Genomic DNA, 15,710 nt, shown 5'->3' on the forward strand with positions numbered 1-15,710 from the left:
ATTATGATTTTTTTACCTGCTCTTTTTCCCTCCCACACTCTGCTCTTCATTTTTTTTCCCTCTTGTTTATTTTTGATATTTTCTTTTCACTTGCTTATTTATTTAAAATCTCTCTACTGTGTCTGGTATATTTTCAATGGTAAATTCATTCTGGTAATCCATGTGGCTTTTCATATTCCAAACTATTAATGTAATTTCTTGGGGTTAAACTGCTGATTTATAGGTTGGGATATAAAGTGGAACTCCAAGTACATGGTTATGAAACATGTCTTGAAAATACATCCATGTTATAAATAATAAAATAGTAGTTTTATGAGAAAGGGGTGCTAAAATATTAAATGAAGCTGTCTATTCTTTATCATGACATGTATTTAATGCACTTTTTATTGTCTCCACCACTTTAAAAAATGCTTACGTCAAACTTTTAATTACAGCACAAGTCCAGCTTTCTTGTTTTAATTGTAAATTTGGACACTCTCTTTAGCTTTCAGTGTTCTATTAATCCCTGCACACTGGCTAAAATTTATGCAAAATTTTTGGGGCCTCTTAAGATATTGTTGAAGATTTCAGACAGAGTTCTGTTACTTCCCCAGGAGTTTGGCCTGGAAAGAGTGTTAAAGGCTCTGTGTTTTATAATTTGCTTAATTGTAGAATGCTGTTGGGCTTCAGTGCTAGACACATACTTCAGTTTATTGTAAAAACCTGCATGTTTCTTTCTAGAGCACATGGCTGAGGTAGGAGCAAGACTCATCCCAAGCAGAGGACTTGTCCCCGCTGTAACCTCGGGGATTTGGGGGACTCTGGGTGTGGCTGCTCCCTGGGAGTGTGCGGGACTGGGGGCAGTGGCTGACAGCCAAGGAGGCAGCACAACCACGGGGACCAAAAAGCCAAAGGATGGAGTCAAATCTGACTGAGAGATGCTGAAAAAGCAAATCCGAGCTTTGCTACAGACCCAGAGATGGGAGCTAAGAATAAAGACTTCTGTGCTCCTTGTAGATAAACAGAACTGCAGCAGAGTAACTCTGTCATCAGAGCATGCTTCTAAAAGAAAGAGCCTGCTGGAACTTCAGCTAAGCACTCCAGGAAGGAAAAAAATAAATCACACTTAGAGAAGAAGTGTATACTCTTGTATATATACGGCTGTGTGAAGCATTTGCCTGTCCTTTTGGGCTGCAGGGGGTCACTGTTTTTCTCAAACACTTCCTCTACTCTTCCTCCTCCTTTGGTGGGTGATACTTGTGGCATTCAGTCTTTTGGGGTTTATTTTGGTAGCTCTTGATTTTTATAGCAGTGGGTGCAGCTGTTTTTGATTCACTTGTGTAAACCTAAAGATGGGTGTATCTGAGGGTTTGGCAGTCTGAAGCAGCTCATGCTCCTAAGTGTTGCTGTACTGATGAGTTTGAATAATCTGTTGAGTGCAGCAAACAAATTTGGTCAAATTGACTGTCAGTTTATGTTAGAAATTTGGAATATCTGGTTTGGCGTATCTGGGACAAAGTTGCTGAAAAATGCTGGTGAATGCACCAAACTCTTTCTGATTAGAAGCTGGGTTTTCAGGAGTAACATAAGTCCCTAAAAGGAACAAATTAAAGGCTGCAGTTGACCTTAGGACTTTGCCTTAGCTGGAATTAGTACCTGGATTTAGCTGTTTTTGCAATGATAGAATGGGGCAGGCAAGATTAAATATTTTTGATGTGTTGCTTAAAGCTCTATATGAGTCCTCTCTACTTTCAACATTTATATTTTATTGCTATAAAATAAGTTTTTGCATCATTATCCTTGATGTTTAGATCTTCTGTTACTGGACAGTTCTGCCTCAATCATGCTTTAATTTTATTTTTGGTCAGTGAAAAAATTTCCATAGCTCTAAGTAGACAATTGCTTTACTTTTAAAATATGTGAGGTCTTACAGACTTTTAATTAATGTTTTCTAATTAGTAGAGTGAATTAATTCCAATTTTTAAAATAAGAAAAGTATATCTTTAACTATGCTGTTGAAATCAGTGGAAGTAGTATGAGTGATCCAGGTATGGGCTGTTTCCTACTTTGTGTTTTAATGACTCAGGAGGGGCAAAGCACAGAGCTGATGCAGAGGTGGAGCTCTGGAACTGGAGGTTGGATTGTTGCAAATTTGGACTTACACTGGCATACAATACATGCTAGAGTGATTTTTACCTCACTTAAAGATGTAAAGCAGCGTTGGATCATCCTTCAGAGCAGCCTTGAAAACTGGAATGTATTCATTGGAAAGAAGCAGCTGAAGAGTGGCTGAAGGAAAATATTTATTTGTTTATTTAAAATGAACTCACTGTGAGATATGAATGTTAGTTTGACATGGCAGTGGAATTAAATCCTATAAAAAAGACACAATTTATAGCACTATTGTTTAGCTGACAAAAATATATTGAGTACAGTGGACACTGACTCACATTGGCAGGAATCAGCTTTAGGGAATTCTGCTTCACCAAACAGATCTCTTCACTCCTGATGTTTGACAGTATAGCCATTCAGAGGAATCAAATATGAAAAATAGGAAGAGGGAGGGATACTTTAGAATAACTAACTTCATCTGGAAATGAAATCAGATATTAATTCTTAGAGAAACATAAAATTCAAAACCTCTGAAAGAAGGAAAAAATACAAATGTATTTTTTATGAAGACTTGTGCTAAAACCTTGGAGGTCTTCCTTTATTCTAACATCTAAAGGTGAATATGAAATTTGTTGCTAGAAAATTATGTATCATTGTGGAACTCATATAAGATTCACTCAACAGTTAAATGGATTTTATCTGTAATTGTACAGAAGATTTATATAAATTACCTTATAAAAACATGGTAATAGAGGGAAAGAGTACCAAAAAGTAATAGCAGAATTGTCAGAAGACTTGAGAAAGCTTGAACAGTATGTCAGATGTATTCTGAGTTTTGATTATTCTACATGTGTTTTAAAAAATTCAAGCATGCCTGGCAGCATGTATTGTGTAATTTCTGGTGCTAGAGGGAATGCTCAAGGAGGAAGAAATCCACTGGTCGGTATTTGATGTAATTGTAATAAAATTAGTTTAGAGTTCCTGAATGTTTTTCAGCCTTTGTTTTTCTTTTATAACTTGAGACATTTGTTCTCATATCTTATTTACTCAGAAAAAGTGAGCTTCCCAACAGTAATTTGAGAGAATAAGTGGGAAGGTTTCTAATAAAATGCAGGTGTGACATAGTTGGGCTGTGGACAGTTGTTTTCTGTTCTGCTACAAGAACTGATTGTATGCTGACTTTGTGTTATGCTGACTTTGGGTTTCACATCAGGTTGACACAGTTTTGTCATCCTCTCTTAAATTTGCCATTTCAGCAGTGGTTTCTAGCACTTAGCTTGGTTTTCTTGTAAGAAGTAATGATGCTCCCCCTATACAGCTCGACAGAGGACATTAGCAAGAGCATCAGAATAAAATTCCTCTGGATCTTGCAGTAGAGCAATTGATTGTCCTTCTAGTGCTTCATTAAACAGTTACAGACAGATTTCCCTGACTGGTTTCACACCTGCTGAGGACACTGAGCTTCAGAAGTGCCACCATTCCACCCTTCTGTCCCTTTTTCTGGAGAGCTGGCTGGAGTGGTTCTGTAGTGAAGAGGGTTTGATTTCTTGCTGCTGACGGTGCCTTTTGTTCATGCCAGAGGAACAGCACTGATTTGAAGAGGGGAATATCAATGTTTGAATATTTCCTTGCATCTTTATAGATTTATCTGCACAAGAGCCAGGGTTAGACTTGCCACCTGTGGGAGCTGGTTACCTCTGGAATTTCATATGGGTGTGTCCAGTTCAATACTGACTTTTCTTCCTAGTTCATTGGGAATTCCCCATGGATTTCCTTTGTAAGCATGGATACTGGACATGTTATCCACTGACAAAAAGAATGGAGCAGCTGCCCTCCAGGATGGAATGTAACTAAGTTCCAGCAGTGCTGGTGTTAATGGAGAATACATGTAGGACCAAATCCTGTTTATGGTTTGGGTCAGGTTGTGTTTGTTCTTGTGGTACAGGAGATGTGGTGCTCACACTCACTTGGAAGGAAAGAGAATCAATATATCCTTCTTGGAACTTGTAGATAAAAACAAGTAGTGGTTTTTTGTTGTTTTTGTTGGTTGCATTTTTTTGTTTTTCTCTTATGTATTTGAATTCAACCTGTAAGGATATAAGGCTTTGTTTCTATTGAATTATGTTAAACTGCACTGAAATGTATATATGTTTGACTATTCATATTCAAATTAAGTAAAAAGAATAAAGTGGTGTTTGGCCATATATATACATGCAAAAAAACCCATGTAAAATAAGACAAGTTTTTTGGCAAAACTTGACTAGAAAGTTAAAATGTGTGTTTGAAATAGTCTCAATCTCTTGCATTAGACAGTTCTAGATGCAAAGTGATTGGAAGTGTAATATTTTAGACACCTTGGCAGTTTGGCCTTGGCTATCCTGCTGGAATGCCAGGTTCAGGTGTTTGATTTCAGGTACTCAGCTGGAGCGTGGCTGAGGGATGTCACTCAGCCAGGGGCTGCTTGTGTTCTGTAATGTTTGCTGCTCTCAGATCAAGGAGGGTGACTTTAACTTGTCAATAAGGATATGAACTGGCTGATGCCATCAGCTCCATCAGTGAGGCTGGAGCTTGGGAATGACAAGAGTGGAAGGTGTTGCTGTGATGCCCAGCACCCAGGTGCTGCAGGGATGCTCTCTCCTGGATGCTTGGCTGCAGCACATGGTGTTATCAGTGTCCTCCAACTCATACTTAAATGTGTATGTACTCTTGATCCACATGGGACTTTTTGTTCATTTCTTTTTTCCTCCCAGTTTATCCTGGAGAGAATCAGGATAAGCATTGAATCTACTTTTCACCTCGCTTTTCTTTGATATGCCATCCTGTTCATTCTCAGGTATGTTTTCATAGGGGAGTTTAAAATAAGCTTCCTCACACACGTATTCTTTACCTAATTCTGAACATGACATAAAAAGGAATCTTTTTCTGCTACAGTAAATATTTTTGTAGTACAGCACGCTTATTTAATGTAAGTAGGTTTCTGAGATACCATGCAAAATGGGACCCGATTTTATTAGAGTAGCCTAAAGAACAGAATAAATCCTTTAAGCCAATTGTATAAAAATGCAAATTTAAGTCAAGCAATTAAAAACAGATAGAAATTAGAGATTTGGATTTTGCAGAGCAAGCTTTCCACAGCCACTGCCAGATTACTGTGCAATTTATCTGGATTCTGTCAGCGATAGTCAGCCCAGATTTTGATAAAGAGCAGCAAATCTGTCCCTCCGTAGCTCCTGTGACTTGCCGCAAATTTCATTCAAGTTGAAGCGTCTGTACAATCCCTTGAATAATTTGGAGTTAATCATTTGTACTTCACAGCCTCTGATAGGCCTTAGACTTGGGGGGTGGGAACAGATTTGGCTTTTTAATCGCCTTGTATATTGTACAGCGTGAGACAAATGACACAGACTGTCTGAAATCTACATTCTTGCTTCTGATGCAAAACTGTAATTAATTTTGTGCAGTGTTTCAGAATTGATCGTGGTCACTTGAATTTCTAATTTTTCATTCACTTCAAAGACCTTTTTTTAAAAAGAATGTGCTTAGAGTGTGTGAATGCTCTCTGGTGCTAGTGTACTAAATGAGTATTTTACGCCTCTTTTTCAATAAGGTGAAACAGAGGTCAAGGCGTGTGGCTCGTGTTTATCTCTGTCCCAGCCTGCTTCAGGATGTATTTTCTGACTTATAGGAAATGCAATCAAACTTAGGAAATTACATCTAAATACTTAAGCTGCAGTGTGTTCACTTCTGTGCCTTGTAGAAATCCAAAAGGGTTCTTTCAGAAATCCTTTTCAGTATAAAACAAGCACAATTTAGGCAATAATTACCCTAATTAACTACACTATAATGTTTGTATTCAAGATTATAGAAACATTGTATCTGTTCTCTGCTGCAATAACAACAAGTCTTCCTAATTTCTCTGTATTGATAGTACTTGTATGTGCTTCTTTGTTTGGTATATTTCACTGTAAAAATATTTGTCAGTGAAAGATTGAACAATATGAATGAATTTGATTATGCCATTGTCAAAAACCCCATGCATCACAATTTCTTGTTTTTAATCACTACTGTAAACCTCACAGCCTGAGGGCATAGTTTTAATTTGGGTGCCTTACTAATGAAAAGAAAAAAATAATTGTTTTGCCTGGATTTAATAATAAGCAATAAAATCAGCCAACCAGATTTTACCTCTGCATTCAATCTCTTTTTTATTATAAAACATTTTTGTCCTTTTTTTTAGATTACAGGCGTAGATACCGAACATTTTACTAATAAATATTTCAGTTTGCTTATGAAGGCTAATGCTGTCATCTGAATATGGAATTATATTTCTTTCATGCTTCATTATCATTTCATGGTAGTAATGACAGTGAGGCGATGGAATATTTACAGGCTTTTCAGAAGACATTTATCCAATACATTTCCCTGAAGGGCACCTAGGCTTAAAGATACATTATCCTTTTATAAAACACTGCCCAGAATCCCAATTTCTGAACCAACCAATCAGAACTTGTTTTGCAGCAGTTACTGCTAAAACCCTCAAGCCAGTCTCATATTAATCCTGTGAATCTGGTGGTGGGGGGTGTGAGTGGAGGGCTGGGGAGAGGGGGAAGAGGGAGCACTCACTCCTTAATCATCAGGCTTGGTACTTTAACTAAAATGTGTTCTTTCTTCTGTACTGATTCAGTTTTTCAAACCAGTACGTGCAACATTTCATTGAGATTGGGTGGACTGCAGCAGTAAAGGCTGGTTGTTCAAATTTGGATGAATTCTTTTAATTTCAAATTTGTTAGGTGTATGTTGCATTCATTTACGATGCCTCTGTCTGTTGGGCCATTGCAGGAGCAGATTCTGTGGATCTCTGCTGTGGTACACAAACACATCACACGAACCCACCTCGGGATAAAAGTGCCCAGCCATTCTTTCCATCTGTTGCTCAGTAGTTTGGGCTTTCTCTCAACGTGTCCCTGTGCTTTGTGAAAGAAGCAGCACTTATTTGTGTCTAGGTAAGACTTGTTATTTTTAAATAAGAGAAGAAAGTAGAAGTTTTGCACTGCTGTGACGGCAGTGTGTCAATGATTAATATTTGGAAGCGGTACTGGAATAAGGATTTTGCTGCTGCTGGCCCTCTATACTTTCATGTGTCCATGCTGCATTTGGCAGAGCAGTAGACAGATTTCTTTTGAGATTCCAGAAGAACTCTAGCTGAGGTGCTGCAGAGCTCTGTAGGAGCTGATGGACTCTGTGCCCTTTGTTAAAGAACCTGAGGATCTCAGCTGTATGGCAATAAGTGATTTAGACATAACATGCTCTGCACTGAAATTAACAGAGTGGAAAGATCCCCATACAGGCAGTCCATGGTGCTCAATGTACTCCAAGGTAGCCAAAGGTGAGTTTTTGTTTTTTTTTTTTTAGTGAAAGTTGCAGAACAAATCTTTATTAGGAAAAAATCCTGTGTAGTAACAATGAAGAATTATCTCATCTGAGAGATGCACATCCTGAGCTGCATGCAGCTTACATTATCCTCCTTAAAGTGTTGATTTTGAATTTCCCCGTCCAGGAGTTCTAACTTACAGCTTCAGAATCCTGAGGTATTTTGAAGTGTATGCAATATTTGCCATTAAACCAATTGGCATCTACCATCTGTTACCACATGCACGTCTCCAAGATACTGCATTATATCCCCAGAAGGAGTGTAGAAAATGCATGTCTGCCAAGAAAGTTGAGTGGCTGTGGTGAAGGAGTCTGAAGTTACATTTATGCTCTTTGGCAGCCAATCTCAGTGCCTCTGGTAGTCCTGTGAGCAGCCACTTCTCCTTCTATGTCTTTTCTAAAATGTGAGTTTTAAAATTCACATGGGCAAGGAACTTTGGGGCATATTTTTAGTGGACTTGAGACTTGATTCTCTTTCTGACAATTTGATCTGCATTTTTGCATACAAATTTCTGAGCAAGAGCAACATGAAATAAATACCTGTGTATTTTCTGCTCTAACTGCTTGTTTTGTGCCTGAGAACAGATAATTAGAGACAAATGTGCTCAGATGTGCACTTGCATATCAATTTGGCTGCAAAAATAATTTCAATTGTTCAGTTCTCAGTGTCTATCAATGTAACAGCCACTACACAAAGATGACTTCCAGGTCTCAAGCCCCAGCTGTTGTTTAAATACAAAATTCTATATACAGAGAGTGAAGCTGTTAAGGTATGACTAATACACTTTCTTTGACTGGATTAAAATATATGCATATGATAAACTGACCATCAGTTTGCAAATTAAAAGTGATTAGTGTGCTAGCTTGTGCTAAAGTCAGCATAACATAGAATATTCTTTTGCTTGTGTAGTCACTGAGCATTTTTTCCTCACCATCAATATGGGACCAGTCATACCCAACACTGTTCTGGTAAAATGAGAATTCCCCAAGTCCCTTTTGTTGGCACTGAGCATTTCCACTTATTTTTACAACATTGGGGAAGAAGATGCCTGACATATTTGAGCAGAAATCAGTCTTGGTGGCTGTTAATGAAACCACAAAGCTGTTCCACAATACAATTAAATTCCCAGTTAACAATCTTGTGTATATCTTCACTAATGCTGTTGTTTCCTCTGTAATCTCCACTGAAATGCTTTAATGATTTCTAATGACTTCTAGATCTGAAGCAAGATTGATCTCATAGACTCTGCATACTTGTTGAAGACTGCAGACACAAACAGGGGTGAGCCACCATTGTGCACAGGCTGTTGGTGTTGGCTTTGAGAATTTCAGTGCTGCTGACATCCCAGTGATAGCAAAGTTGGTGTTTTGCAAATCTGTCTTTAGAATGCCTGTGGCTGTAGTGGTTTGAGCTCTTCACCTTTTGCTGCTGAATAACAGGTCTAGGGAATGGTGGCTGTGTGCTGTACATCAGCATTGGCAGCAAACTGCTGGAGGGGTTTGGAGCAGTGTCTGAGGAGAATGTGCCAATGTGATGGTGGAATATGGATTCATAATGCTCATCCTGACTTGAGAGAAATGTGCAGCTCAATAGGAGTGGCAAATGGAAGGAACTGGGCTGATCTTGAAAACCCAACTTCTACTTAAAGCCCCCGCCCTTCTCACAAATCCATAACTGAAATTATTGGGCTAAATATCAGTGCTCGGATTGAGTTTTGGGAGGTGCAGAAAAAACAGATTTCTGCATATGATCATCTTCATAAATAGCCTCATATTTTATCCCTGTTGGTTCCTCTCCCCTCAATCTGCAGAAATGTCTGTCCTTGAAGATTAGATGCTTGGAGATGAGATACTCTGGCTGCATGCAGATCCTGAGCTGCTGTAGAGGGAAGGATAGGTCTGTGTGACAATTGCTCAATATATTAGATACATATAGGGTTCACTTAGTGTCAATATTTCTGAGAATTAATATTTGGAAGCATCAGCATGAGCTATTTGTAAGATCTTTCAGAAAAAAGTCTTTCCTGCTTATGATTTACTTTGAAGAATAGCACTCTCCTTCCAGAACTTGTTTCAGTAGGTTGGCTTTAAGAGCATCAAAGGAATGAGGCCTTTCTAAAGTGAATGCTAAACTGAAGATATATTTGATTACAAAGGAGATTGTGCATAACAGTAATTTGTATCTCTAAATAACCTCTCGTGCAGTAGATTTACAGTTGGGATGTGTGAGGGGGTGTGCCTCATGCTGCATGATCATAAAGCTTGTAGATAAAATGCAAGATATTACTGGAGCATGCCTTTCATCCCTGTGAGTGCCAGGTATCTCATCTTACAATAAAGCACTTAAAAAAAAATTAAATTAGTTTGGTTTTACTTTGGGTTTTTTCTTAGCAAAAAGAGCCCCCACCAAAATTGTAACCAAATTAGTAAGCCAACACATCCAGAGCAAATACATTTAAATTTAAACAATCAGGTTGACACAATATTTAAAGATAAAGCTTTTCTTAAAACAAAAATTTGCAATTGCAACTTAGTTATTCCTGAATAAGGTAAAGATAATAACAAATAAAGTCCAGTAATCCAACCTACTTTCAGGTATAGGTGAAAAAATGTTGTATTGCTATTAGCACAAAATTGTTCAAACACATTGATTACTTACCCAGATCATTAGAGAGCCATGCAGAGAGAGGAAAAAAAAAATAGTAACTGTTATGGTGTTTTCAGCAGGAATATCTGTTGTGGGCTGTGAAAGATATCACTCCATGCCTGCTGAATGCTATGGAATGTCACTTGTTTTGGTGTCCCTGCTCTGGCATAGCCTGTGTCCAGTTCTGGGATTGTCCAGTTCTGCAATTTCCTCCCTCCCTCTGGATGAGCCCATTAGCAGGCATTGACTGCCCACTGCAATCTTGATTTCCTTTCTAGTTGCTGATAATAAGAAAAATGTTATAATTACATTAGACAGGTCTCTGAAATTGTGATTATCTAAGTAATAATCTTGCAGCACAGGCTTTCTTTGTTTTTAAGAGCCAAAGACTACTTTTCACCTTGTGATTAACTGGGAAAAGGGGGTAACATCAAGCAAATGCACATCCTGTCCCCATCCTTTAAGCCTCCTGCTAAATCCTAAGCAGCTGTGTATGACTGTTATTACTCAAGAGAATTTGAACTCATAACATTTGAGATAAAAAAAAGGACTCAAAGCTGCTCACCAATCAAGAATGAAACAATTCCACTCTGCAAGAGTTGCCCCGATAGAGAATAAATCAGTAAATCATTAACCATGTTGCGTCCCCCCTAAGTGTGCATCACTGTGCAGTGGTTTAAGGCAAACACAACCCCTTGTACACTCATTGTCCCTGGAATCTGATACAGCACTTGCTTTAGAATCCACTTTGATCAGTGAACATTAAGCAAAGTGTCGACAAAAGGTCATTTGGCCTCAGGGAGGAAATGGAAAATTTTATGTACAGAACACATTGCAGTGAGTACAGGGTCATTATAACTATGAGAATAGCTGTTGTGGTTTTTCCTTTTTTATTTTTTTGGCTTGGCTACTATATGACTTTGAACTTGGCAAGGAAGCAAGGGCTGCTGAAGCAAGAACTCCTCCCTCCAGTGATCACATGAGCCCCTGTGAATTCCTGACAGGGCCAGTAAAAGCCCTGTCCCACAGCAGATATCATATTTTGACATAGGACTTCAATTGCAAAATGTTGATGACCAGTGCAAATGTATCGATTTGAGTTTTTTCTCCCCCCCTCAATAGACCAAAGTGTTGTTTGCAGTTAGAAGAGGAGGAGAAAGCTAGTGAAACAGAGTTGAATCTACTTCTTAGAAGCCTGGGTTATCAAACTCATTAATCTACATGTCAAGAGGCTAGGAATGAATAATTGTGTGTAGAATTTATCTGCCAACATGATAGCTACTTTTCAGCTCTCTCTTCAGAGCTCTTTCATTGTGCTTGGCTTTATTATATGCTTTGTCTTTTCTATTTCTAGTCTGTTGGGGAGGTATAGAAATATGTACCTCAGCAGTACAGAGGACAGTTCCTTTGAAACATGGCACTGGTTAGTTTTTGCATGCACATTTTTTCTTACTTAGGTGTTTAAGCATCAGGGTAGCTTGCAAAATTTACGCTTTGTTCACATATTAATTCTTAGCTTTATGAACATTATTCCACAAAGAGAAAAAAAAATCACCTTAAAGGTAACAACTTTCTGCTGCTTTTAACAGCTTTGTGGTCAATATTGCTTCAGAATATAACTTTCTTTCTGAAAGAACGTTGTCCCAGTTCTGATCTTGTGCTTATTTTATGCCAGTTTGGCAGTACGGTAGATAAATCTCTTTATTCAGGACTTCCTATTTTATTTATATCAAATCTGCATGGCTTGGTCTTGCTTACTGTGGGTGTTTTCAAGACAAAATGTTCACATAATTATGTTGCCAAAATTTAATTTCAGATCTGTAATATCTGGGAGCCGCTGCGTTTGATTCTTGGAAAATTCCTGGGGGTGTGTGGTGTGTGTTTTGTTTATTTGTTTCTTTATTAGAGCAAATGACGTATCAGAATTTTGTCAGCAATCAAAACCATCAGGCCAGGCTAGTCTGTATCTGCTGATACCCAGGAATTTACAGGGAGAAGTAATAATTTTTGGTAGTCATAGCAAAAATTGTATCTGCTGCTCTTCTCTTGCCTGAGATCTCTCTGAGGGATCTGTCCTTTTTCCTAGCACAGCCAAAATGCTTCACAGAGATATTACCCAGGTATAGTATTTCTTTCCCTTTTCCCAGGAATCTGTGTGGCACTGGTAGCAAAATTCAGTGTTTGGTCCTTGTTACACTGGTGTTACACCACTGTAAAGTGACTAGTGAGAGGTAGATAGTGTATTTTTAAAGGCTCATGAACAATGCCTTCTCATATTTTCACTGTACCATTGGATGAAATGAAAACGTGTAATGAGAAAGGGAGGGAGCTTTCTGTTCAGTGTGTGTATGGTAAGGCAGAGCACTGTTTATTGTAACAGAATGGAGGTACTGCAAGTCTAAGTGGTTTCAACGATGTTTCCTCATCCCAGGAGCATCTGAGCCCAGCTTCTGCCTTGTCAGCCACATTTATGATGTGTTCATAATTAAATGTCCACGAAGCTCACAGCATGCTGACCACAGAGGGGCCATAAGCAGTAAAGATAAATGAGAGAGAGAGATGTAATATTGCTTCACTTGTGGGTTTAGTCTGATGTTAAAGATTGTCAGTGATAATTATTAATATGTGACCTGGTTGAGTCTTTATGTGAACAATCACAATTTTAATAAAGTGGTAAACTCTGCTCTCTCTATGTAATCTCACTCTATATTTGACTGTCTTACAATTAATTCTAGAATTTCAGAATAATTTTCAGTTGTTGAAAAATAATATGGAAGCCTATCTATGTGATTGTGCTGCTACTGAAATTTTTATTTAAAGCTTAAATAGGACTAAAATTTGAAATAAATTGAAAAGAAAAGCTGTAACCTAAGTTGTGGTATGGATCAAGTCTAATCTGGTCAATAGTTTGTCACCTCAAGCAAGTCTTTTGCATCCTTTGTTAATACCAGTAAAAAACAGCTGGATGTGTTATAATGGTATTATAATCCCATATCTGTTTTCAGCTAAATTTCCAGTTTACTGCAGTGGGTTCCACTTACCTGATTGTTACCAAAAATATCTGTATTGTGGAGCTGCAAAAATCTTTTGTTGTGGCACTGGATGTGTACGACTTGCCACTTATCTTCCTCTGCTTATATCCCTGAATTGTATTTATTACCAATTGAACAGGAGATATATTCCAGTTTAGAAAATCAAAATAATGTAGAATATCATAAATTTGTAAAGAAATGTTGCCCTGTGACTGGAATGCTGCTAAAAACTGCCCAATGAATATTTAAAATGTATTATCTCTTAGGTTTTCAAAATGTGATTTCAGGAGCAGTGCTGTTTAGTTATATCAGGAATTAATGCTCCAATACAATATGATTTTTGAAAAAGCAGTGAACAAACCAAGGCAACAAGTTACTGTAGGTAATGCTGTTTTGGTGTTTGAAATTTGGAGCTGTAGGAATGCCAGATATTTACAGTGGTGCATCTTAATTTAATTTCTTTTTCTCCATCATTATAGAAGTGGAATGAAAAAAATGTGAACTGCAGAAGTCAGGTATTAAAGTGTCTTTCAGAGCCAGTTACTTTTTTATTTGAAAACAAATTAGCAAATTTTCACTCAAAGGGTTATTTAATTTCCTAGGAAGAAATAGATGTTATTTTGGAGTGTTTGTGTTTATTTTAAAGGTTGTTTTGCGTCTGGAATTCCCATCTACTTGGCAGTGTTTTCACATGCAGGGCAGCTGCAGTTTCTGGTTAACATTTACCTGGTTACCAATTATCCCCAGAGCTCCATAAATTCAGGATCTGATTCTGAGACTTTGACAAATATTTCTTCTTCACTTTGTTTGTCATTTCTGAAAGGTGGATGGGAATTGTTCACCTGAGGGATGGTAACTGTAAGTAGGTAGAATCAAATGAAGTGTTAGGTGTGTTCCAGCATGATCCTACTGAGGAATTAATGGGTTTATCTCTGAAGTAAGATACTATTGTAGCCTTAGTAAAAGTAGGGGAAGCTGTTTCAGAATTTTTTATTTTAATGTGGGAAGAAAGATGTGAGCTGAGAGGTGAAAATTCTGTTTCTCTGGAATGATTGGAGGGTCTAATGTGAGCACAAAATACTGCCAAGCCATTTTCCTCTGCTAATACAGGTGCTTGGGCAGGAGCAAGTCTGTGCTGTTCTGCTGTGTATTGAAATGTGGCTCGATTGTCTGTGCTCTAAAAGGTTCAGTTTATTCCTAAATCCAACCATTTCTTTAACTCGCAGTGTATGCAAACTATTAATGATACTTAAGTGATGTGTACATCACAATGGATGGTACTTTTATGATGTTAATAAAAGTAATTATATGCAGCAATATGGTAAAGGAAAAAGAGTAAAATTCAAGGAAATGTTTATTAAATGCAATCATTTATTGGAAACAAATGCTGCAGTGTTGTCTTTGTTTGGTTGATCAGCCCAAGCATTTTATCAAAGTTTGCCTGTCAGGCTTGCATGTCTTTGCAAGCCTAATTGACGCTAATAGACCTGAAAAGAGGAGGAGTAAACTTAGAACATAATGCACATATAAAGATCCAGAGAATTGGTAACTAGTTATAAATGCATCAAAGTGCTTTCAAATGAAAAGCTTAAACAAAGGAATAACATTTGGATAATAAAGAAGTCCATTACGGTTAAATGGCTATGAACAGGTAAAAAAAAAAAAAGAGGTGTTCTGTCAAATCAATACTTGTAGTGCAAAATTAATCACACATTTGACAAGACATGATTCTATGTTATTTCCACCTACTGTATCTGATTCCATCTGAACATCCATTATTAATAAAATAGTCTCTCTCAAGAAATTCATTATCCTAGAATAAATACTTGAAATTTTTTTGCTAAATTGTAGATTTGAAATATTATTTCCAAATTCATTCAGTACAGATATTTCATGTGAATATTTTTCCTCATCTCACTTCAATAATTGTATCTTTCTCCCATTAGTTCTGCTCACATGGTACTTATCTTTTTTATATTTTACACATGATTCTAACTGTGAAACTGTGGCCTACATACAAAATGTCACTCAAGATCATAGAGGCTGAGCACTCCTGAGTGTTTAGGGCTATGTAATATCAATCTGTTTTCTACAGATTCATTTATTATTTTATTTATTTTCTTTTTCATAAATATGAGGATCACAATAATAGATTACTGCTTTAGAATTCTACAAATAGGGACTTTATGAACAATGCTGATAGTGTTGTAAGTGGTGAGAACTCTGGCTGGTGGGGGGACACAAAATGAAGAGGTCTAGTCTGGTTCTTGCTGAAGTAAATCAGAAAAATATGGAGGGGAGACAACAGTCACAACTACTGGGATTAGGATGTTCAAGAGTTTTTTGGGTGAGACCAGGATTGATGGATTTGAGTCGATCTCCCAAAGATAGGGATGGTAACCTCTAAACTAGATTGCAATATTACATTTTAAACCTGAGAGGAAAGTATTTTTTCTTTGGTAACTTTTATTTTATATCTGTTTTCCGTAACCTTTTGAATCATTTTTATA

The 15,710-nt window shown here is 37.5% G+C and overlaps 1 long non-coding RNA gene across 3 annotated transcripts in view; it reads left to right on the forward strand.

Annotated features, from left to right (window-relative positions):
- Positions 1–15,710, forward strand: part of LOC116184058 (uncharacterized) — a 232,749-nt gene that overhangs the window by 43,369 nt on the left and 173,670 nt on the right. For all 3 annotated transcript variants that reach the window (XR_014957823.1, XR_014957825.1, XR_014957824.1), the window contains exon 2: positions 6,931–7,094. This is a non-coding gene — a long non-coding RNA (uncharacterized LOC116184058). The remainder of the gene's footprint in view (positions 1–6,930; positions 7,095–15,710) is intronic.

Source organism: Lonchura striata, chromosome 11 (assembly GCF_050655825.1).
Source record: "Lonchura striata isolate lonStrDom1 chromosome 11, ASM5065582v1, whole genome shotgun sequence".
NCBI lineage: Eukaryota > Metazoa > Chordata > Aves > Passeriformes > Estrildidae > Lonchura > Lonchura striata.